This window comes from Eptesicus fuscus, chromosome 16 (genome assembly GCF_027574615.1).
Source record: "Eptesicus fuscus isolate TK198812 chromosome 16, DD_ASM_mEF_20220401, whole genome shotgun sequence".
NCBI lineage: Eukaryota > Metazoa > Chordata > Mammalia > Chiroptera > Vespertilionidae > Eptesicus > Eptesicus fuscus.
In genome coordinates, this window is record NC_072488.1 from 65,370,160 (window position 1) to 65,394,711 (window position 24,552).

Here is a 24,552-nt window from a genome sequence, read left to right on the forward strand (position 1 = left end):
TTTTAAACATAATTATTTTTCAAAAGAAAACCAAATTATTTTTTTTTCTCTAATTTTTTTTAATTGATTTCAGAGAGGAAGGGCAAGGGAGAGAGAGATAGAAACATCAACGATGAGAGAGCATCATTGATCAGCTGCCTCCTGCACGCCTCCTACTGGGGATCCAGCCTACAACCCAGGCATATGCCCTTGACTGGAATAAAACCTGGGACCCTTCAGTCCGCAGGCTGATGCTCTATTACTGAGCCAAACAGGCTAGGGCCAAATTATTTTTTTAAAAATCGGACCTTATATACTCAAAAGAAAATGTTCCTATTCTTTAAAATCATTTAATTCATGCCAATCCATTAAAAAAAACAACTGTTTAATCCCTTTTGTATTATATGATTTAATTGCTATAATATATTATTTGTGTAATTTTTATTAAGTCTATTGTTATTTCTATTTTAGTGTCAGATCAAATATTTGGGAGATAGTCTGCTGCACTTAGAAGTATATCAGGTTTTATGGCAGAATGTTGAAAATAAAGCTTTAGATCAACTTACAGATGAATGGCCAGTCCTAGTTTGGCTCAGTGGATAGATTATCAGCCCATGGACTGAAGGTTTCCAGGTTCAATTCTAGTAAAGGGCACATACCTCCATTGCAGGCCCCATCCTGTGGGGGCCTGATGCGGCAGGGGCCAGACATGGCGGGGATCTCCCTTTTCCGCGTCCTGCGCGGAAAGGGAGATGAACGAACTGGTTCTAAATGGAGGTGTCCAGGGATTGAGAAAATAATAGAAATAAAGAAAACAAGACGCAGAAATAGATTCATGAAGCTGGGAGTCTGGGTGGATCTTTCTGTGCCTGGCTGAGGCCACAGAACCTATCCAGACTGCAAAGCTGAGGCTTTATTTATAACTAGTAGCCCATTTGCAGGAAAATCCTGCAAGCGGCTGTTGCGGCCGCCGCCTTTGCAGCTACCGTGCCTGCACCCGCTCGCCACTGCCACCTGCCCCACTCCGCCCCGTTCCACCCCGCTCCGCCCTGCCCCGCCCCGCCCGGGCTTTCCCTCTGGCAGCCACCTTGCTTTCTGCTTTTCCTCCCTCTTCCTTCTAAGTTGTCTTCAGTCTTCACTCCTCCCTCTCTCCACGTATGCAAATTAACCACCATCTTTGTTGGATAATTTGCATACTCGCCCTGATTGGCTGGTGGGTGTGGCTTTGGCTGGTGGACGTGGCTTGGGCGTAGCGAAGGTGCGGTCAATTTGCATATTACTATTTTATTAGGTAGGGTCAGGAACAAACAAGGCAATTGTCAATGTTCTTATAAGTTTCACTTGTTTTGGCAGCACTTGCTGCCCCTCCCACAGCCCACTAGCTACGCAGGAAAGATCTAGGGATCAGTTACAGGATCAAGCTTAATTATGCTTAGAGGACTGTGCCCTTCCAAGCTTGGGACTTGTTTGTGACTTTGCCAGCAGGTCAGTCTGAGACTTAACCCTATAACCACTTCCTACATCTCACCCTTTCTTTTAAATTTAAGCTACTAATAATGGAAGTAAAATTTAAACATCAAAAACAAATTTTTGACTATTAAAACATTAACAAAGCAATGCCAATGCAAAATCCAGACATGGCTATTAATAAAACAATGCCAATGCAACACAACAATAACGAAATCAAACTACAGTAATATTTTCCTACTAAATGAAAGTTTATTTTGCTGATTTACTCGAGTCCTTGGACTTGGCTGTGCAAGAGTTTGCAGAAGACTGGTAGCTAACCAATGCTAGCATGGCCAGAAACATGATTGAAGAAGTAGCTTCAACTTCTTGCTTTTCCACAATCTGCTGTGCTTCAGTGGTTTTCTTCAGATGACTCCATGTTGGCACCTCAGTCCCCTGTGTAGCTTAGCTTTCAGTTTTCTTCTTCCGCTTTGCTGTCATCAGGGCAGCTCTCAGTCCTTTTGAGTGAAGGGACACAGGAGCTTCTCTGGGTCCATTGTGGTGATGGACGTAATGCTCTGGCACCCAAATTGGCTTCATTGCTCCTTCTGGAAAGATATAAAACACAACCTCTTCCCCACATTATTACTGAATCTAATAAAACTCTTGTCTGGTTTATGCTTCCTTCCACCTAGCTTACTTGTGGAAGCTATTGTACAGGAGGCCTGATGCCTTTCACCTGCTGTACGATCCTTTGCATTATAATTCAAAATTTTTAAAGTATAAATAGCATGACTGAGTCTCTCTTGAGGTGACACATAACATCTGTCTCCCCTTTTTGTTTTAATAAATGATTTTAAGAGTATGATTGGCTCTTTCTACAATTGAGTAACATCTATTTTGTCAATTTGATTAGGTTTAAGTCCTCGGGGATTTACCCCCTAAAGTTGGCACAGAGAGGTGGATAACACACTGAGGACATTGCTTCCAATAAAACATGGACATTGTCCTTCTCTAATAACATTTTAAAGGCGGAAAATTAAATGAAAAGTTTCCTCTGAATTAGTGTGCCCTATAGTAGCTGTTTTAATAATTTTTGCCATACTTACCACATAAGCACTATTACTATAGGTTGATGGGCTCCGTAGCAAAATCTGTTAAGGCATAAATAAGAGCTTGTATTTCTAATGAAATATAAAAAGTTTGAAGGATCTTTGCTCCCCTGCTGCAGCAGATCTAGCCTTTCCAGAACTGGATCTATCTGTAAAAATGGTTAATGCCTGAGGTATAATATTTATTTTAATGTGGTAGTTAATACCATTCCCTGTGTTATAAATAAAGCAAGACCCCAAGTCAGGGTCCTGGTAAAAACAGAAAACATCAAACATTTTGACTTCTATGCAGAGGGGTGTTCACACATGGTCTGTAAGCGTGCACACCGATCTTCCTTGCCCTTGGTCCTGGTCAACCTGCAGCAATGCACAGGTGCTGACTGCTAGCATGGCAAGGCATCTTCACTATTTTTATTTCTGGACTATTTCTCCTCTGTTCTTGTGGGCCACTGCTTATTCTGTGGCTGCAGTAGTCCTATCAGGTCCTCTCCGGGATCCATTGTTGCAGGAATCCATGTGGGCGTTGGAGTTTTCTGGAAATATAAACATATTCTCGACCAAAAGTTAATAAAGAACTCTTTTCTATAAATTAGACTTTGGATCCTTTTGATTTTTGTCCAAATGATTTTCCTTTGGCTTATTTTGACACCATAAGATTTTTCATGGGTACCTTATCAGCATTATAAATGAAAATTAATTTTAAAGTAAAATTTTAAAGCAATTAAGGCTTGATGTAATTTACTTACAGGATATTTCTTACAGGATATTATTCTACTATCCTTTTTTGATTAATTATTATGAGGCTATTGTAAAAAAAATTTTAATGCAATCTTGATGACTTTTATTTTTAATTTTTGCACAAAAATATGAGTGCTTTGGATTCGTTGGGTGTTAAGTAATTTTACCATGAAATGAACTACCAATAGAAATTTTGGTTAATACTTTAGGAACAGCTTTTTGTACAATTAGATTTTCTTTAATATTCACTTATTTCATTTAGCCAATTTAAATTAATCTGAAAATTTGACTATTTTACTGTCAAATTTAATACTCTAACAACAATCTTAGTTTACCCTGTAAATATTAATGGAAAGGATTATTTGTATCCTTGAGAAAGCCCTGAGTATTCCTGGTGTTAGGCTGGATTTAGATATAGCGCAGCTGCCATTGGCCAACTCTCTGTTGCCTGGGTCCCAATCCAAGCTGGGCCAAGTCTCTTTCTGTTATCTTGGTCCAGATCTGATCTGGACCAAGTCTCTGTATGTTGCCTGGGTCCCAATCTGAGCTGGCATGGGAAGCGTGAAGCAGCCATGGGGCAGGAGACCTCCCTCAGAAGGGGCGAGCGTTCAAGCCCCTGTAATGTTGGGGGGGGTGAGGATCTGTGCCCCACCTCTGTTGACCCCCAAATTCTTTCCTGATGGCCCCTCTGCGACTGTGCCTGTCTTAGGTTGTTCCTCCCTTGAGGAATCTTACCCGTCTTTGACTAACCAGCCATCCTCCGGGGCCAAGCAGGGTGATGTGAGGTTCAGTTCTGTCTCCTTGGTAGCCTATGCCCCTATGACCTCCATGACCAGCTCCTGCCTTGGGATCCCCTCACCTGCTGGAGGGGCCCTGGCATTGATCACATATCTTGGGGAACCCAGGTTTCTTTTCCAGGGAGGGCCCAGCTCATGCCATTGTGCGAGAGATAGATCCATGGTACCAGCCACCGTGAGGCATCAACCTCAGCATGAACAGAAAGCTCAGGCAACAGCTGTGGGTAATTGGATTGTGAGAAGAGGGTCCCTCTTGGCAAAAAGGGCAAGAGGGACCAATATAGAATGCTCAAGTGCCTCCCCAGGGGGCCTTCCACACCGTGGAAGGGGTTAAATCCTTTCATGTCCTTTTTAAATTGCTGCCAAATATTCAAAGAATTAGTTTGTAAGTTTGGGATAAATGTACAATATGCTGTTGTAAAATATCAAAAATTATAATGAAACTGTAGAATAATATCATGTAAGGATATTCTTTGCTCTAAGCCATGGCAATTCAATTTCAAACTGGCTATCAATTTCTTTTTGTATAGACAAGGTTTTAACCAGTTAATGTCCCCTAATAATTTCTGAAAGTCATTTAATCTTTTCTTATCTCCACCTTCAGAGGCCTAATGCATTGGTTATCAATTACAATCCTTATGATATTTGAAGGAAACCTCTTTATTTCCTTCCAAAATAATTTTTCAGGCTATAGAGTTTCATTTAAAAATCTTTGCCACATGAAACTATTTATCTTAAGGTTATGGTGACCACTAATATTTTAATAACAATCCTCAGTTTATCCTGTAATACCAGTGAAAGAGATTTCAAAATTTTCAAATTTTTCCTTTTTATTAAGCAAGAAATTTATTTTTTAAGAGTATTCCCATTAGCTAATTTGCATATACAGAAGGATCATGGGAAGCCTTCAGTAACTTTCTTAGAAGACTTATTTAAATTGCTTACAAAGACATTGGCTTATTTAAAGGGAGGGGGTTGGCCTTTGTTATTTCAAGATGGCAGACCCCAAGTGACGTGAGTGGTAAGACATGTGGCCATCATGGCGGCTGCTCAATCTTTACTTTAAAAGAAAGTAAAAAATCACATTTCAGACAATCACTAGTTGTTTTTGGTCTTTATTAAAATTGTTTATAAAATTATTGGCTTTTCATTAAGCTGAAAACCTTGATTATAATTTAATAAGCTAATTTATTTAAGTAATTAAAGTAGGTATCTTCATTTTAAAAATAAAGCAAAATTACGTCTGAATTCATAAGCCACAAATGTTGCCCCGCCTCTAGCTTAATGCAGGAGGCTACATAAAGTCAGGCAGTAAATGGTGGCTTCTAATCTGTTCTTAAATATTATTTGGATTCAATTACTTATAAAAACATTGGCTTCTCATGTAACTTAATTTATATGAGACCTTGATTATATTTTAAAAAGCTAATTTATAAAGTAACTTAAGTAGGTATCTTTAATTTTAAAAAAAAGGCAAAGAAACTTATTCAGTAAACTTATAGGTTTGATACTTTATTGGTCTGATCTAAAAGCATAAACAATGTCCCACCTCCAGCCGATTCAAAAATGCAGGCTGCTTGAGGCTTTTGTCTTTTGTGAAATTCTACTGCTGTTGAAAATTTTGGCTATCTTTAAGAAATATATTGTTTTTGTCCTTCTTACAGGTGAAAACTTTCATAACATTTAAACTTTGATAACATATGTATATAAGTAAAATATATTAATTATTTTTTATTTGATAAAGCTTTCCATGTGATTCCAGGTACCAATTGGTTTAATTAAAAATATATATTTGTTTTAAGAGAGAACAGACTTTTGAAACATTTCGGGGCCCGTGAAATGTCTAAAAGCTACTCTCAAAACCTTGAAATACACTTGGAAAGATCAAATATATATTTATATTTATATTTTTATATATATATGATTTAAAGATTATATACTTAAATTATCTCAAAGAATATCAATTACACTTAATCTGGATCACAGAGTTAATCCTTCTTTTTTAAATCAGGCCAAGAAGTAACATATTTTGAATTCCTAATTATTTAAGAGAAAACACATTTTATTTTCTCAAAAACAAGTTGTACTTTAGATATTTAATTAATTTCTCCCAATTCAATTTGCACTTTAAACTTTCAGAGCTTGCAAGTCAAATATTAGCAGTTCCTTGATTAACCACACTTTTATATTTTTAAGAATAAATTTTAAAATCTAATAATTAACTTTAAACCATGTTTTTTCTGCCCTGGGGAAACTGAGAAGCAAAATTGAAAAATGACTACTGGTGGAAAGCTGATTTTAAAGGAGCCACCTTTTCAGGAAAATCCTTTGGCCTAGCCACTTGACCTTTTCTGGGAAGGTCAGCTAGCAAAAGGTGTAGCCATTTTAATGCAAATTAACATTCTTTAAAGATGGGTGCTGGCAGGAATTGGATTACCTGTTCTTCTGGGGGAAGGTCATTTACTTTAAAACCTCTTCATGGCAAGAAAAGAGACCTTAAACTTTCAGAGCTTTAAATTTTAGGTAGCAAAATTAAATACTTAGCATTTCTCAAATCAATAATTCTCTTACATTTTTAAGGATACATTTCAAATAAAATATAAGGCATATTCAATTAATAGATTAACTTCTATCATCTAGACTTCATACTAGCCATACTCAGATCAACATTTCAGTATTATAACAATTCAATACATTTAGATCATTTAAACTTATCATTTGATTTAGTAAACTTCCTACTTCTTTTAAATTTCCAGCCGATAGGCCTGGCCCAGCCTCTAACTTTCAAAACGGTCACAATTTTCCTGCTGGGGAAGTCAAGAAGCAAACTCTCAGCCATTCATATGTAAACTTGACTATTTCCTTCCTGCTATTTACTTGCCTCTGGCAGGAAATTTCAAGAGAGCTACTTTAGATGCCTTGGGAAACTAGCCTGTATTTCTTTCTCTGGTTCATCTTCGCCATTTTTAAGGCCAAAACAGTCTCGGATTTTTATTCTTGTACACAGCAAAGAGTCAAGTTCAGTTCAAAACTATGTGCACTCGTTTTTAAACTGGCCTTTTCCCTTTACATGTGCACAGAAACCCAAGGTGCATTTATGAATTTGTAAAAGCTTTAAGTCATTAGCTGGAAAATAAATAAAGATGGCAAAGATGAGGCCTCTCAAAGTGGCTTTCTTGGGGAGTGGCGTCCATATTGGATCACCACGTGTCTCCTTTCCCCCACCTCCTTGTTTCTTAGGGGGAAGATTAAGTAATGGTCTACTGTTTTTATTTTTTTATTTTTTCAATTTTTATTTTTATTTTTTTTAAGGAAAGAAAAATATTTTTTTAAGATAAAGAATTATTGGCAGTTGCTGAGAAATTCCTTTAATCCTTCTCGACTTGGTTACAAGTAGTTTACACGTGGAGGCAGAGGAGGTGCAGATGGTATTCTTAGAGACTTGCACCCTTCCACTCCAGGCTGTAAGGCCATGGCTGCACCCCACTTAGACATTCTTAAACTCTCCTGTGCTGAATCAAGGCCATCAGCAATTAAAATAGGAATTTTCTCTGCACTTTTTCCTGAGTATTGGTCACATAACTGCTTTCTAACCTTTTCACAGGTTTCATCAACAAAACTTAAGAAATCAAGAATCTGACTACGCTTAACAGCATCTTTGAACTATGAGCATAGTTTAAAGCATTTAGAATAAGGTGACCAGATTTTAACATTGGTAAAGCGGGACACCATTGACCCAGTGGGGGGGTTTCTTGATTAAAAATTTGGTCTATATGGAGCAACAAAAATTTTCATAGAATGCAAAAATAGTATTGTAATATATATATTTTAAAATTTCAACATAAGTACAATTTACAAATATAAAAAAAAAAATTATGTATAGTATTATTTTATTCTTTGGCATATTTCTCATTTGAGTGAATTTTTTTTAGTAGATTGCTGTCGGTGTTTAAAAGGTCATGAATTTGCCGTAACGTAAGTCGTGTCACTTTCAAGGCCGGCACTAGACTTTTTGCCGCCACTATAAAATATAAATAATATGAGTACTGTCTGCTAAATTCAAGAAAATTTATGTATTTATGAAATAAATAAATTACTTATCTAAATTATCTGAATAGCTGATTTGTAATGACATCACTTGTTTAACTAGCTTACTAGCACACAGTACTATGTGTATCGTCTGAGAGACAGTTACAAAATGTTTTCATCGTTGCCAATCCCAAAAAATGCCATTGTTCATTAAGTCCAAACAATGGTGGTCGAATTCTAACAACTGATCAACAATGCAAACTTTGATAAGCAGTTCTCAATAATCAGTTCTCAACAATTATTGGTTATTATTAAAGTTTAACATTATAAAATTAACAAAAATAATATAAAACGCATATCCTGGCTAAATAGCCACATGGCTGCTGAAAACCGTATATTCCCTCCCTGTTCTCCCACCGTTCCCTAGCTTGTCGTGCATTCTTTCCAAAAATCGGGACTTTTTTAAAACGCCACGGGACGTGGGACAAATTGTTAAAAATCAGGACTGTCTCACCAAAAGCGGGACGTCTGGTCACCTTTTTTTAGAAGGATTACCCATGTTTTACACCCGGCTATTTTAATTCAGTTCAATACAATACGCTCCCCATTACCTTACATTTCTTAAATCTGTGGCGCGCGCAATTCTTGGGAGCAATCCCTTGCCTCTTACCTCTTGTTGCCTCTTTCATGGCCCACGTTCATCGCCAGAATGAGGGGGCCTGATGCGGCAGGGGCCAGACATGGTGGGGATCTCCCTTTTCTGCGTCCTGTGAGATGAACGAACTGGTTCTAAATGGAGGCGGCCAGGGATTGAGAAAATAATAGAAATAAAGAAAACAAGACGCAGAAATAGATTCATGAAGCTGGGAGTCTGGGTGGATCTTTCTGTGCCTGGCTGAGGCCACAGAACCGATCCAGACTGCAAAGCTGAGGCTTTATTTATAATCAGGGACAAACAAGGCAATTGTCAATGTTCTTATAAGTTTCACTTGTTTTGGCAGCACTTGCTGCCCCTCCCACAGCCCACAAGCTTCCCAGGAAGGATCTAGGGATCAGTTACAGGATCAAGCTTAATTATGCTTAGAGGACTGTGCCCTTCCAAGTTTGGGACTTGTTTGTGACTTTGCCAGCAGGTCAGTCCGAGGCTTAACCCTATAACCGCTTCCTACACCATCCTGGCCCAGTCAGGGCACGTTTGGGAGGCACCCAATCAATGTCTCTCTCTTACATCAATGTTTCTCTCTGTGTGTCTTCCCCCCTCCCTTCCACTCTCTCTAAAAAATCAATGGAAAAATATCCTTGGGTGAGGATCAACAAACAAACAAAAAAATACAGATGAATGGCCAATTTTTCTGGTATTAATTTTAAACAAAGGGTAAAGCCAATAAATAGAGTTCTTTATCACTAGATATGGTAACCAAAATTAAAAGTCCCTTTTTGTGCCCACCTGATGTGGCTCAGTGGTCGAATGTAGACCTATGAACCAGGAGGTCATGGTTCAATTCCTGGTCAAGCCACATGCCCAGATTGTGAGCTTGATTCCCAGTGTGGGGTATGCAGGAGGCAGCTGATCAATGATTCTTATTATTGATTAGAGGCCCAGTGCATGAAATATGTGCACTGGTAGGGTACCTAGCAGCTGGCGGCAGCCTACCAGGGTTTCCCTCCCATTCTCCAGCTGGCCCTGCCCACTGGTCAAACTTTTAGAAGAACTCCCAGTGGAGGGGACAATTTGCATACTATGCTTTTATTATATAAGACTAGAGGCCCAGTGCACAAAATTAGTGGGGGCGGAGGGGTTGTGGGCCTCAGCCCAGCCTGCACCACCTCCATTCTGGGACCCCTCAAGGGATGCCTGACAGCTCCTTTAGGCCCAATCCTTGGGATCAGGCCTAAACAGGCAGTCAGACATCCCTCTCACAATCCAGGACTGCTGGCTCCCAACCGCTTCTCTGCCTGCCTGCATGATTGCCCCTAACTGCTTCTGCCTGCCAGCCTGATCACCCCCTAAACATTCTCCTGCCAGTCTGATCGATGCCTAATTGCTCCCCTGCCAACCCGATTGCCCCTAACTTCCCTCCCCTGCAGGCATGGTCCCCCCTAACTACCCTCCCCTGCCAACCCGATCACCCCCAACTGCCCTCCCCTGCAGGCTTGGTTGCCCCAACTGCCCTCCCTCGCAGGCATGGTTGCCCCCAACTGCCTTCCCTTGCCAGCCTGTTTACCCCCAACTGCCCTCCCTTACTGGCCTGATCACCCACAACTGCCCTCCCCTGCTGGCCATCTTGTGGTGGCCATCTTGTGTCCACATGGGGGCAGCCATCTTGTGTGTTGTAGTGACAGTCAATTTGAATATTATCATTTTATTAGATAGGATGTTTCTATCTCTCTCTCCCTATTCTTTTCTCTCTGGAATATATATATTAAAGTCCCCTTCCTTCACATGGTAAAATTACATGTAGGAAAGAATTAGAAATTAAAGAAGCCATTTGAAAAAGTCCATTTTTTATAAAACACATTTAAAAATAAATTATGATGCTTTTAGCCTTAGGATATATCCAATAGCAAAAGCAATTGAACTTCAAAATGAGTTGGCCTTACATTACTTACATGTAAGTCACTGGGAGTGACAGTGGCTTTGAGGAAGAAGTCAAGAGCATGATTAATTGTATCTTGATTTTAGTCAAGAGCAAGCAGCAGTATTTTCTGGAAGACTTAAAGCACCATTCCTTGATCTGAGTGCTGCTCTCCTCAGAAACTCATTAACAACTGAGTAACTGGAGACTGGCTGATACATTCTTTTAAGCAGCTTTCCAGATCCAAGAAGTAATTGGAAACTAACTCTGATATTTACATTTTTACCACAGGTCATTGAATTTATAAAACACATGTGATAATCATAAGATTTTTGTAATTAGTTCTAGGAAATCCTATCTAATAATAGACAAATATGCAAATTGGCCATACCTCTGACACACCCACAAGCCACGCCCACCATCCAATCAGAGTGAGTATGCAAATTAACCCAAACCAAGATGGCTACAGCCACAGAGAGCAAGGTTTCCTAGGTAACAGAGGAAGCCAAGCTTTCTGCCAGCCGTTGCAGGCCTAAGCCTCCACTCAAGCTACAAAGTTTCAATTATAGAAGGTAAACAAATTCAAACAGTCGGACATCCCTTGAGGGGTCCCAGATTGGAGAGGGTACAGGCTGGGCTGAGGGACAACCCCCCTCCATGCACGAATTTCATGCACCGGGCCTCTAGTTTATACATAATGAGGAATTACTAATTTAAATGGGATAGAGAGATAGTAATAGTGTGAGAAAAAGAGATAATGAATTACAGTGAAACTTGATTTATACTCTATCTGATCAGCTTCATTCTTGTCATTCCACTGCCATTGCACTACGCATTGCTTCTGAAATAAATCCAGATCCCCTAAATGATGACAGACCCTCATTGTACTTCCAGGCTAATCTTTATAAAGCCAACTTAAAAATCACAGCAATACCATTCCATTTTCTATAAGAAAAATATCTTAAACTCATTAACCTGATATTCATAGCCCTGGCTGAATTTCTTTCCTGCATTATTCCCCATTCCTACTTCCCATTCCTATGATTCACCTAAAGTAACAGATTCAGTGTTTCCTAAACACATGTCTGTGTCTCTTTTCAAATGAATTCCAGCGGTCTTGCAATGTTTGCTCCCTGACATTTGTAGGCCACATCTTAAATTCATCCAGAAAACAAACAAAACAAAAGATTTTTTCTTTGAAATACCTTAGAAGTTTTCCTGTACATTTTATTTATTCAGCACTTCATACTTCCTACCTCTGGTTATGTTAATGTAGGTGTATATTATACTCCCTATTGCACTTCTTGTGGGGCTTGTAGATGATAAACTCTCAAAAACTAATTGGTGAATAATTAAATGAACCAATTGCTTCATTTGAACACTTTTCCCCAAAACTGTCCTTGCTGTTAGTGAAAGTTGTTAGTGAGAGCTTGAAGGACAGAAAATAATTTGGTACTGAAATCTGGAAAAATAGCCTGACTGGCATGGCTCAGAGGTTCAGCATTAATCTATGAACCAGGAGGTTATGGTTCAACTCTAGGTCAGGGCACATGCTCGGGCTATGGGCTCGATCCCCAGTGGCTGGCATGGAGGAGGCAGCCAATCAATGATTCTCTCTCATCATTGATGTTTCCATCTCTCTCTCCCTCTCCTTTCCTCTCTGAAATCAATAAAAATGTATTTTTTTAAAAAATCAGGGAAAATATAATCCCCTAATATAATTGATAAAGTTTAGTAACAATATTGTTTGTGGAAATGAGGTAAACAGAAAATAAACCTAGTGGACTTGAGTATTTGGCTAAGGACATTTTCAGGTAGTAAAAGAGTCAAATGCTTTTTTATCTACATATGATAAAATATGGATAAAAAGAAGTGAGCAAAAATAAAGTAAGTTTTTAGTTTTCAAGCTGAATTTGGAGAAAATACAAAGAAGAAGGACTTGTTAGATTTAAATATATAAACCTTTCCATCCTCATTTATTTTTTGTGTTGGTGAAAATCTCTGAGAAAATGCCTAATCCATGACCTACTGGTAAAAGCATGTAACAGGGCAAAGCTCTCAGTAGTGTGTCTTACCACTCATTATTTATTTATTTTTAAATATATTTTAATTTATTTCAGAGAGGAAAGAAAAGGGAGAGAGGGATAAGAACATCAATGATGGGAGAGAATCATTGATTGACTGCCTCCTGCATGCCCCCCACTGAGGACCACGCCCATACTCAGGCATGTGCCCTGACTGGGAATCAAACCAGGACCTTATGGATCATAGGTCAATGCTCAACCACTGAGCCATGAGGGCCAGGCCACCCTTTATTAAGACTTCAGAAAAATATGTGTACTTTCCTAGTGGAAACTGCAAGATGATAAAGGGTTTGCCTCTTGGTCCCTTCTACTATACAGAAAGATCTCTTTGAATCTTAATGGGTACACTTTGTAGATCTTTTTGTTGCAGGTGGAAATAGGGCTCTTTCACAGAGTCATGAGAAAAGCATTTTTGGGACCACGCATAGAAGGATGAGGTGTAGTGGTAGGTCTTATTGGAGTAGAAACAAAGGACTGTCGCTGATTGCCCAGTGTCACATTCAGGATCAGGTGTCTCAGGTAAGTCCTGCCATCAGTTTGCACTTGTCCTCACCAAGTCCTAGAGGACCAGGGTCCAGAGATCCTGTGCCATTTGCCTGGTGTGGGCAGGGCATCCGAGGATTTTGTAGTTCAGTCCATGGCAAAGTTTAGTCCAGCTGAGCCTCTTTCCCCTACTGTCTAGCTTAGCCTGTTCTCCCAGCTATGTTCCTGCCAGAAGCACAGTGCTGCACCCAGGCCCCTACTGAGAGCCCACCCTAGCTTGATCCTGTGTGGCTGCAATAGAGAATGTGCAAATGGGTGAATGAGCTAACAAATGTGTGCTACAAAGAGGGGCCTTGGTATAGCTTTGATTATATTATCCCAGGCCTGGGAAAGAGAGGCTTTCTTTCAAACAACCAATCTCTTTCCCAATCCTTCATCGTTTGTGCTGGGTCCTCCCTGTATCCAATCCCATTTTTTCCCAGGTTTTCCAGGCTAGACTCTGTCCCTTATGATCCTTATCTTGGTTCCTACTGTGCATGTGCGTAGCAGAGGAATTTCACCTGTCCCTGGAACCCCAGCTAATGGCCAATTTTCAGCCATGGAGATTGGAAAATTGATCCATTCCAGGGATTCAGTCATCTTTGGTGGAGTATGTGCGGGACGTGGCCTTCCCCTGGGGTGTCTGAAGCTGTACCTTCCAGACTTAATCAGGCTCAGCCAGTCTAGCTCTCTTCTCTTTTGATAACTCGTAGCTACTTATGGCAACACTTTCAACCAGATAAAATGCACCTAAGCACCCAACACTCATCCCAAGGCATAGAAAAGCCTGTCTTGAAAAGAAACAGTGAGGTCATTGACTTTTGTCAAATAGAGAGAATTATGATTTGATACACAGAAAGCTGACAAAGTTTCTAAAGGAATTTTATTAGCTTTAATTAGAAAGGACAGAGTTGAATTCCAAGATGGTTGGGGAGTTAGTGGATGCTACATTGATACTCTCCCAGAAGCAAAATGGAATTACAACTAAAATACAGAAAAATCACTCTGAATAATCAACTGAAGACTAGCTGGAAAGAACTCTGATGACCAAGGACAGAAAGTGGAGACTGAAAAAAGACTGGTAGGAAGGGTAGAAGCATTCAAGGACTAGCTGGGCACCCACAGACAGCAGATGAAGTTTGGGAGCGATATCTCAGATATGGGGGGTTCCCACTGAAAACTCTGGAGTCTAAACCCCAAGCTGGGCTAACAAGCCCAGAGCACCAAAACTGAGGAAGGTGTCCACACACACACACACACACACACACACACACACACACACACACACACACACACACAAAACAAACAAGCAAACAAACAAACAAAAACTGGCTGTGAAAAGCAGCAAGGTTGCTGTGCACCAGGGAGAGATGGCTGGAAATACAGGCACCCTTTTAAAGGGCCAACACACAACATTTTGTGTGCAACCACTCACATTGGGCTCTGGAAGAGGGAGGGCAGAGTGGACTAGAACTGTGTGAGCAGAATCCAGGGTTGAGGGCTTTGGTGTTAAGAGCATGAAAGGCATACACCCAGGTTTCCTGTGCTGAATCATTCCCTTATGCTGTAGAGGACATCTTTATCTAGTGGACCTTTGCTATAACAGGTGGTTTTTGCCTGGAGTGAAGGCAGTTGCCCCACCTTATTGGAAACCCTCTTGCCCCACCCTGTGGAGTTTCTGAGGCCCATTAAGAAACTGAGAAGAATAATCAGCTTACAGGCAGAAGTAATTGCCCCACCTTGTTGGAAAACCTCTCACAATGCCCTCCCCCACCCTGGGGTTTATAGCCTAAGGCTACTCAAGACTGAGTACAATCAGACTGCAGGCAGAGATGGGTCTCTGGACATTTTGAGTCTTTGCCTGATCCAATTTGGGCCTGGGGCTAGGAAAAGCAGACCTTGGTGCACATCTTGGTCCTTTCTAAAGGAACCCAGCCGCAGCAGAGGTAGCCACAAGCTGTGGATTACTAATAGCTCCAAACAAGGTACTCAGGGCCATTCACAAACATCATATGGCAGTGTTCTGCACTAGAGAATGGGAGGTGTAGCAGATCTACCTAATACACAGTCACAAACCCAAACAGGCAGCCAATATGAAGAAAACAAAACAAAAAAGCCCTAAATGAAAGAGCAAGAGAATTATCAAGAAGCAGAGGTAATTGATATGGAGATAAGAAAATTATTAGACATAGAGTTCAGAATAATGATGGTAAAGATGTTCAATAGCATGAGAAAAGATATAGTAACTATGAAGAATGACATAGCACTAATAAAGAACACAGTGGAAGGAATAGACAGAAGATTAGGGCAAGCCAAGGATCAGATCAGACAGGGCAGAAAAAAATAATAATTCAATCAGAGAATCAAAAGAGAAAAAAGAAAAAAAAAAAAAAGGAGGACAGCTTAAGGGAGCTGTGGGATAACATGAAATGGAATAATATTCACATAATAAGAGTTCCAGAAGAAAAAGAAAGTGAGCAAGGGACAGACAATGTGTGTGAAGAAATAATGATAGAAAACCTCCCTAACCTGGTGAAGGAAAACGTTACACAAATTTAGGAGGCATAGAGAGTGCCAAGCAAGAAGAACCCAAATAGGTCCATGCCCAGAAACATCATAATTAAAATGACAAAAATTAAATATAGAGAAAGCTTAAGGGCAGCAAGAGAAAAGTAATTTGTTACTTTCAAAGGATCTGTCAGCTGATTGTTTTATCAGAAACTCTACAGAACAGAAGGGAATGGCATAACATATTCAAAGTAATGAAAATCAAGGATCTGAAACCAAGATTACTTTATTCAAAATAGAGGGTGAAATAAAGAGCTTCCTAGACCAAAATAGAAAAAAAAAAGCTAAAGGAGATTGTCACCACCAAACAAGCACTGCAAGAAATGCTAAAGGGAATGCTGTACTGAGAAGAAATATATAGAGAGAGGGAAACATAGGCATAAAGAATTAAAATGTCAATAAATAAGTACCTATTCTATATAATAAAATGGTAATATGCAAATCAATCAAATGGTGGAATGACTGGTAGGTATGACGTGCACTGACCACCAGGGGTCAGACACTCAATGCAGGAGCTGCCCCCTGGTGGTCAGTGCGCTCCCACAGGCAGAGCGCTGCTCAGCCAGAAGCTAGGCTCATGGCTTATTGCTGCTGGGGAGTGCAGCAGCTGTGGCGGGAGCCTCTCCTGCCTCTGTGGCAGCACTAAGGTTATCCAACTAACAGCTTAGGCCTGCTGCCCATGGTGAGTGGGCCTAAGCCATCAGTCAGACATCTCCCAAAGGCTCCCAGATTGTGAGAGGGCACAGGCCAGGCTGAGGGACCACCCCCCACAAGTACACAAATCTTGTGTACCAGGCCTCTAGTCAATAATAACCTTAAAGTTAAAAGGATTAAATGCTCCAATCAAAAGACATAGAGTAGCTTATTAGGTATGAAAACATGACCCAATTATATGTTGTCTACAAGAGATCCACCTTAAAACAAAAGACTCATACAGGATGAGAGTGAAGGAATGGAAAAATATTTTTCCATGCAAATGTAAATTAAGAAAAACCTGGATGGCAATACTCATGTCTGACAAAATAGACTTCAAAATGAAGACCATCACAAGAGACAATGAAGGTCATTACATAATACTAAAGTGATGGATCCAACACAAGGATATAACCTTGGTAAACCTATATGCACCCAAGATAGAAGCACTTTATATATATTTGGCATATATCTACACTAATAAAAAAGAAACATGCAAATTGACCATCACTCGGCTACACCCACCAGCCAATCAGAGTGACTATGCAAATTAACCCAACAAAAATGGTGGTTAATTTGCATACGCAAGCATGGAACAAAGACTGAAGACAGTGTAGAAGGAAGAGCGAGGGAAAGCGGAAAGCGGGGCAGCAGCGGGAGGGACAGTGTGCGGCAGCGGCGGTGGTGGCGGTGGGAGGGAAGCCCACCTCGGCAGGCTTCGCTCCCTTCTCTGCTTTGCTCAGGCCGCAGAAAGCCCTATTCTTGCAGGAATAGGCCCAAGGAAGCCCTATTCTTGCAGGAATCTTCCTGCAATGGGCCTCTAGTATATATAAAAATTCTAGAGAATTCTAAGGGAAAGATAGACAGTAATACAGTCATAGTAGGGGACTTTAACACCCCATTAACATCACTGGATAGATATTTCAGACAAAAAATTAAAAAGGAAACAATGACTCTAAATGATGAAATGAATTTAATTGACATAAGACATTTCAACCCAAAGTTGCAGAGCATACATTATTCTCAAATGCACATGGGTCATTCTCAAAGGTAGACTGCATGTTAGGACAAAAAACAAGTCTCTACAAGTGCAAGAAGTTTGAAATCATATCAAGCATCTTTTCAGATCATAATGGAAGAAAATTAGAAATCAACTACTGTAAAAACACTCAAAAACATTGAAACACATGGAGGCTAAATAGCATGTTTCTAAACAATGAATGGGTTACCAATGAGATCAAGAAATAAATAAAAAAAACTTCCTGGAAACAAATGAAAATGAACATACAACAACCCCAAATCTCTGGGACACAGCAAAAGCAATGTTGTGAGAAGGAAGTTCATAGCATTACAGGCCTACCTCAAAAAAAAAAAAAAAAAAAAAAAAAAAGATAAATTAATAATGGACTATTTAACCTTATAATTTAAAGAATTTGAAAGATAAATAACAAGAAAAGCCAAGGATAAGTAGAAGGAAATAATAAAGATTCGAGCAGAAGTAAACTGCATAAAGACAAAAAAAAAAAAAAAAATCAATGAAACCAAGAGCTGATTCTCTGAAAAGATAAAACAAGATTGATGACCTATAGCCAGATTCAACAAGAAAAAAAATAATAATAAAATCATAAATGAAAGCAGAGAAGTAACAACTGACATAAAAAAAAAAATACAAAGGATTATAAGAAAATACTATGAGCAAGTATATGCCAAAAAGCTGGACAATGGGGATGGAATGGACTCATTCATAGAAAAATACAATCTTCCAAAACTGAATCAAGAATAATAGAAAAAAACTTGAATAGGCAAATAACAATTGAGGAACTTGAATGAAAAAACAAACAAAACAAAAACAAAAAAACACCAAAAACTCCCAGCAAATAAAAAACCCTTATCTGGATGGCTTCATAGGGGAGTTTTACCAAACAATCAAAGAACAACTATCCTCCTCAAACTACTCTAAAATTTCCAAGAGGAAGGAATACTTCCAAGCTCGTTTTATGAGGCCAGCGTTACCCTAATTCCAAAACCAGATAAAGATACTGCAAAGAAAGAGAATTACATCCAATATCCTTGATGAATACAGATGATAAAATCCTCAACAAAATGTTGGCAAATAGGATCCAGCAATATATTAAAAAGATCATACACCATGACTAAGCACAATTTATTCCAGGGATGCAAGGCTGGTACAGTGTTTGGAAATCAATACATAACATAAACAAAATGAAAAACAAAAATTGCATGATCATATCAATTGATGCAGAAAAAGCATTCAAATAAAAATCCAACACCTTTCCTTGATAAAACTAACAAAAAAACAAACAAAGTGGGAATAAGGGATCATACCTCAACAAAATATAACAAACCTATAGCTAACATTATACTCAATGGGCAAAATTTAAAACCATTTCCCCTAAGAACAGGAACATGATAGGGATGCCCACTTTCACCACTCCTGTTCAAAATAGTATTGGAAGTCCTGGCCATAGCAATCAGACAAGAAGAAGAAATAAAAGGCATTCAAATTGGAAAGGAGGAAGTAAAACTCTCATTATTCGCAGATGACATAGTACTGTGCATAGAAAAACCCTAAAGACTCCACCAAAAAACTACTAGATTTAATAAATGAATTTGGAAATGTAGCAGGTTACAAAATTAACACCCAAAAATCCATAGCATTTTTACACACCAATAGTGAACTCTCAGAAAGATAAACTAAAGAAAAACAATCCCATTTAGACTACAAAAAAACAACAACATTAAGATACTTAGGAATAAACTTAACCAAAGGAGGTAAAAGTCCTATACTCTGAAAACTACAGGATATTGAAAAAAAAAAAAAAAAAAAGGACAGAGTAAGATATAAACAAGTGGAAGAATATACCACGTACATGGATTGTTAGAATCAATGTTATTAATATGTCTATATTACCCAAAGCAATCTACAGATTCAATGCAATCCCTATTAAAATACCAACAACATATTTCACAGACCTAGAAGAAACACTCCAAAAAATTTTCTGGAACAAAAAAAGACCCTGAATAGCCACAGAAATCTTGAGAAAGAAGAACAAAGTTGCAGGAATCACAATACAAGTTATCAAGTTATACTACAAAGCCAGGGTAATCAAAACAGCCTCGTACTGATGTAAGAACAGGCATAAAGGTTAATGGAACAGAACAGAGAACCCAGAAATCAATCCAAGTCCCTATGCTCAAATTAATATTTGACAAAGGAGGCAAGAGCATGCATTGGACTAGAGACAATCTCTTCAATAAATGGTGTTGGGAAAATTGGATATGTACGTGCAAAAAAAATGAAATTAGACCACTTACACCATACACAAGAATAAACTCAAAATGGATGAAAGACTTGAAACCTAGAAGAAACAATAGGTACCCAAATCTCAGACATTTCTTGTAGCAATATGTTTTCCAATGGAAACTATGGAGAAAATAAACAAATGGGACTTCATCAGAATAAAAAGCTTCTGCACAGCAAAATAAACCATCAACAAAATAATAAGAGAGGCCACTGAATAGGAGAACATATTTGCCAATGATACATCCCATAAGGGTTTAAACTCCAAAACATACAGGGAACTAAAAAAAGTGTAACAAAAGGAAGACAAACAATCCAATTAAAAAATTGGCAAAGGACCTAAATAGACCAAAGGACCAAACTGGGCATACAGAAAGCCAAGAGACATATGAACAAATGCTCAAAGTCACTAATCATACGAGAGATGTAAATCAAAATGACAATGAGATATCACCTCACACCTGTCAGAATGGCTATCATCAAAATAAACAAATGACAAGTGTTACTGAGGTTGTAGAGAAAAGGGAACCCTCATGCACTGCTGGTAGGAATGCAGACTGGTGCAACCACTTTGGAAAACAGTATGGAGTTTCCTCAAAAAATTAAAAATGGAACTCCCATTTGACCCAGTGATCCCACCTCTAGGAATATATCCTAAGAAACTGAAAAAAACTCATCAGAAAGAATGTATGCACTCCTGTGTTCAGAGCAGCATAATTTACAATAGCTAAGATTTGGAAACAGTCTAAGTGCCCATTAGCCGATGAGTGGATAAAAACACTGTGGTACATCTACACAATGGAGTACTAAGCGGCAATACAAAAGAAAGAACTCTTATCATTTGCAACAGAGAGCATTATGCTGAGCGAAATAAGCCAGTCAGAGAAAGATAAGTATCATATGTTCTCATTCATATGTGGAATCTAATGAACCAAATAAACTGATGATCAGAAGTAGACCCAGAGTCATAGAGACATGAACAGACTGTTGAACCTCAGAGGGAAGGCAGGGAAGGGAAGGTGGGAAGAGACCAACCAATGAAATTGTATGCATATATGTATAACCTGTGGACACAGATAATGGGTGGTGAGGACCTGGGAGGCTCACAGATGGGAGTGGGCTGGAAGAGGTTAATGGAGGAGTGGGGGAGGAAGACCAATGTAATATTTTCAACAATAAAGATTAAAACACACACACAAACAAACAACAAACAAACAAACAAACAAAAAACACACAGGCTGTTCCAGAGCCTATGCTCTCAATCACTAACCCACAGTTTATAATATTTCAGAAAAATAGATTGAGGCCAGATTGTGTTGTTTCATTGTCTGCAAACTAAGAAATTGAGGCTTAAGTCTCCTAGAAAATATTTAGGAAAAAGACTTTATTATATACATTTCCAGAAGGTCAATCAGGTAGAATTATGTACCAGATATATTAAAGGGAATAAAGTTTTGTGCCAGGCAAATTAATTTTTAGAGTATAATGATTCACATTTTTAAATTGATCAGAAGACAAATAGTTTTCCAAAAGGGTTAGCTCATAGAAGGTGGATGGAATGGACAAATTTTGATTACCATGGCATGTAATGGAAAAATACATTTCCCAGTGGTTTCTCACTATGCACAAAAATGACTTATGCTGTCAGTGGAGCAGTGATTATACCCATTAGTGAAATATAAAAATCCAACTCAATTAAATTACTTATGCTATTTTCCCCTTTCCTACAAATATATTTTGACATTCAAGTACATCTTCATGAGCTAACAGAATTTGAAGCAGCTACAATTTATTCTGTTTCTAATTGTGGTTAAATGATTATGTGATTCATCAATAAACAGATAGCTGAATTGCACAGTATATCTCAGTTTATAGAGAGATTATGACACCATGACATGTAGTAATAAAGTAGAAGAATGAAGTTGAATGCAGATTTATCTCACAAATGCTTCCATGAGTTAAAGTTTAACTTAATGTTTGGATGAAAGCTGTTATCTTAGAAGAGTATGGAAAAATAAATTTGCAAACATAAGTTGTAAGGGAGTGTAACATTTCATCTCACTGAAAAGATAGCAGTTATTAACAGCCACTTGAAAGGAAAGACATGGGTAGCAAATAAAATGATTTTTACATTATTATACATTCCTTCACTTACAATGTAGTAATTGAATCAGGAGGGTTGATTATAATAATGGGTACTAAATCCTTATTAGTTTGTGAAATCTATTTTAGTGTATTTTCTTAGTGTGTAGTTTAGATGGATATTTATTGGCCTGCATGAATATCCTCTGCGTGGCTTTGTGAATGTGTCAGAGAAGTTCAAACAATTGTGCTACTTGCTTGTCATATTATTAGGAACACACACACACACTTCCATACTAATAGAAATTCTACAATTACACTGGTAGCTTAAATGTTTTATCCAAAATAATTTGAGAAATATATAAGCATTCAAAATTTATGCTTTCAACCTGTTACTAAATCCAAGATGATAGTGAGGTAGATGTGTAAAATATAATTTTAACAACACTCCTATTTTTGTCTTTATATGCACAAAAATTTGATTAATGAACTTATTTTAGAATAATTTTAGATTTACAAAATGTTAAGAAGATTGTATAGGAAGTTCTCATATACTATACACTCTCCCCTATTAAAATCACATAATAGTATGATACATTTTTCACAATTAATAAACCAATATTGACATACTATTATTAACTAAAGTCCATATTTTATTTAGATTTCCTTGGCTTTTATCCAATGCCATTTTTCTGTTCAAAGATCTCATCCAAGTTGCATTATAGTTACCTTGTCTCCTTAGGCTCCTGTTGGTGGTGACATTTTCTCAGACTTTCCTAATTTTTGAAGGCCTTGACATTTTTGAGGAGTACGGTAGTATACTTTGTAGCATATTCTGCAGATGAGATTTTTTTAAATATATTTTTTATTGATTTCAGAGAGGAAGTAAGAGGGAGAGAAACATAGAAACATCAATGAGAGAGAATCATTGACTGGCTGCCTCCTGCACACCTCACACTGGGGATCAAGCCCATAACCCAGGCATGTGCCCTGACCAGGAATTGAACTGTGACCTCCTGGTTCATAGGTCAATGCTCAGCCACTTGAGCCATGCCTGCCAGCCTAATTTTATTTTTAATATTTTTTTAAATTTGAGTTGACATTCAATATTAGTTTTAGGTGTGCCGCATAATGGTTAGACATGTATATAACTTACAAAATGATCCCCCAAATGAGTCTAGTATGGAGTCTCTTTTGAAAGGGTATCAATCCTCAAAGGAGAGTTCCCTGACGCCCTGCCCATTGTCCTCCATGGAGGGTCCCCTTCCCTTTATCCCTGCCACCCCACAGGAGGGTTCCCTTTATCCCTGCCCTGCTACCTCAACAGAGGGTACCATGTCCCCCATTCCCAGGCCCCTCAAAGTGGAGTTCCTGGTCCCCCTGCCCATTCCCCCCATGGAGGGTCTCCTGTCCTCCTACTCTGCTCCCTCCATGGAGGGTCCCCTTACTTCCTGCCCTACACCCTCAAAAGGGTTACCCTGTCCCCTTGCCCTGCATCCTCAAAGGGGGGTTTTCCTGACCCTCTGTCCATTCCCTTCCATGGAGAGTGCCCTGTGCTCTCTCCCCTCTCACCTCCTGGAGGGCCCCCTGTCCCCCCTGCCCTGCCCCATCACTCACAGGCCTCTGACTGAGAGGTGTGTGCTCAGATCTCCCCTGCTCATCTCTCCCTACTCCAGGCTGTTTCCACTCCATGAACCTGAAGCACATCTCTCTGTCTTCACCTGTTTCCATCCTACCCTCGCAAATTTAATTTCAAATGTCAAATCACAGAGCGATCTTTAACAAATGTAAATCCAATCAATTCATTATCCTGCCTAAAAGCCATTGTCAACCCACCCAAGGACCCTTCGTTGGCCCGCCGGCCCTCTCCTCACCCCAGCCCGCCGGCCTCTCCCTGCCCTGAGGGCACTTGCTGTCTCTTTGGTGGTGGCTTCCCCAGTTCTCCATGTGGCCATTATGTCTCAACAGCCAAGTCTGAGTTTAAGTATGACAAGGTCTTGGGGAGCCCTTTCCTGAGCCTGCTGGGGAGTCACCCCACAGAGGCCCCAACCCAGCCCTGTGGGCTATCACGTGACCAATAGGTCACAGAACTAAGACAGGTCACAATGGCAAGACATGTCGTAGAGGTAACCTGGCAACCGTCCCAGGTCACCCAGATGGACGAAGGTAACCAGGCGTTCTTCTTTTGTTTTGTTTTGAAATCAGTGACAGAACATTTGTTGAGCACCAACAAACCCCAGGCCCTGTACCAATCGCACGGACGGTGTGCCCCACCCCGAGGTCCTGGACCTCAGTAACCAGGTGTTCTTGAAAGCGGGAAGGGGGCAGGAGGGTGGGTCACAGATGCCCTGGGAGGGACTCAGACACCCTCGCTGGCTTTGAGGCTGGAGGAAGGGACACGGCCAAGGTTTCCTGGGGCCCCTGGAAGCTGGCAGTGGCTTTGGCAGGGACACGCAAGGGAACCGTCCCATAAGGAGCACCCCACAAGCAGGGCAGGGACCGTCCCTGGGAGCCTCGGGAGGAGCGCAGCCAGTGAACCCGCCTGGGTTTCTGACCCGCAGCACCTGCCATGGATCGCACACTTGGCGGTGGAGGCCCCTG

At 39.6% G+C, this 24,552-nt stretch overlaps 1 long non-coding RNA gene across 1 annotated transcript; it reads right to left on the reverse strand.

Moving 5' to 3' along the window:
• Positions 1–1,684: 1,684 nt before the first annotated feature.
• On the reverse strand, positions 1,685–23,812 carry LOC114227031 (uncharacterized). The gene is made up of 4 exons (XR_008558512.1): positions 23,788–23,812; positions 22,681–22,786; positions 8,775–8,893; positions 1,685–3,073 (listed from the first exon to the last, which is right to left on the reverse strand). It is a non-coding gene; the product is annotated as an uncharacterized LOC114227031 (long non-coding RNA).
• Between the last annotated feature and the right edge of the window lie 740 nt (positions 23,813–24,552).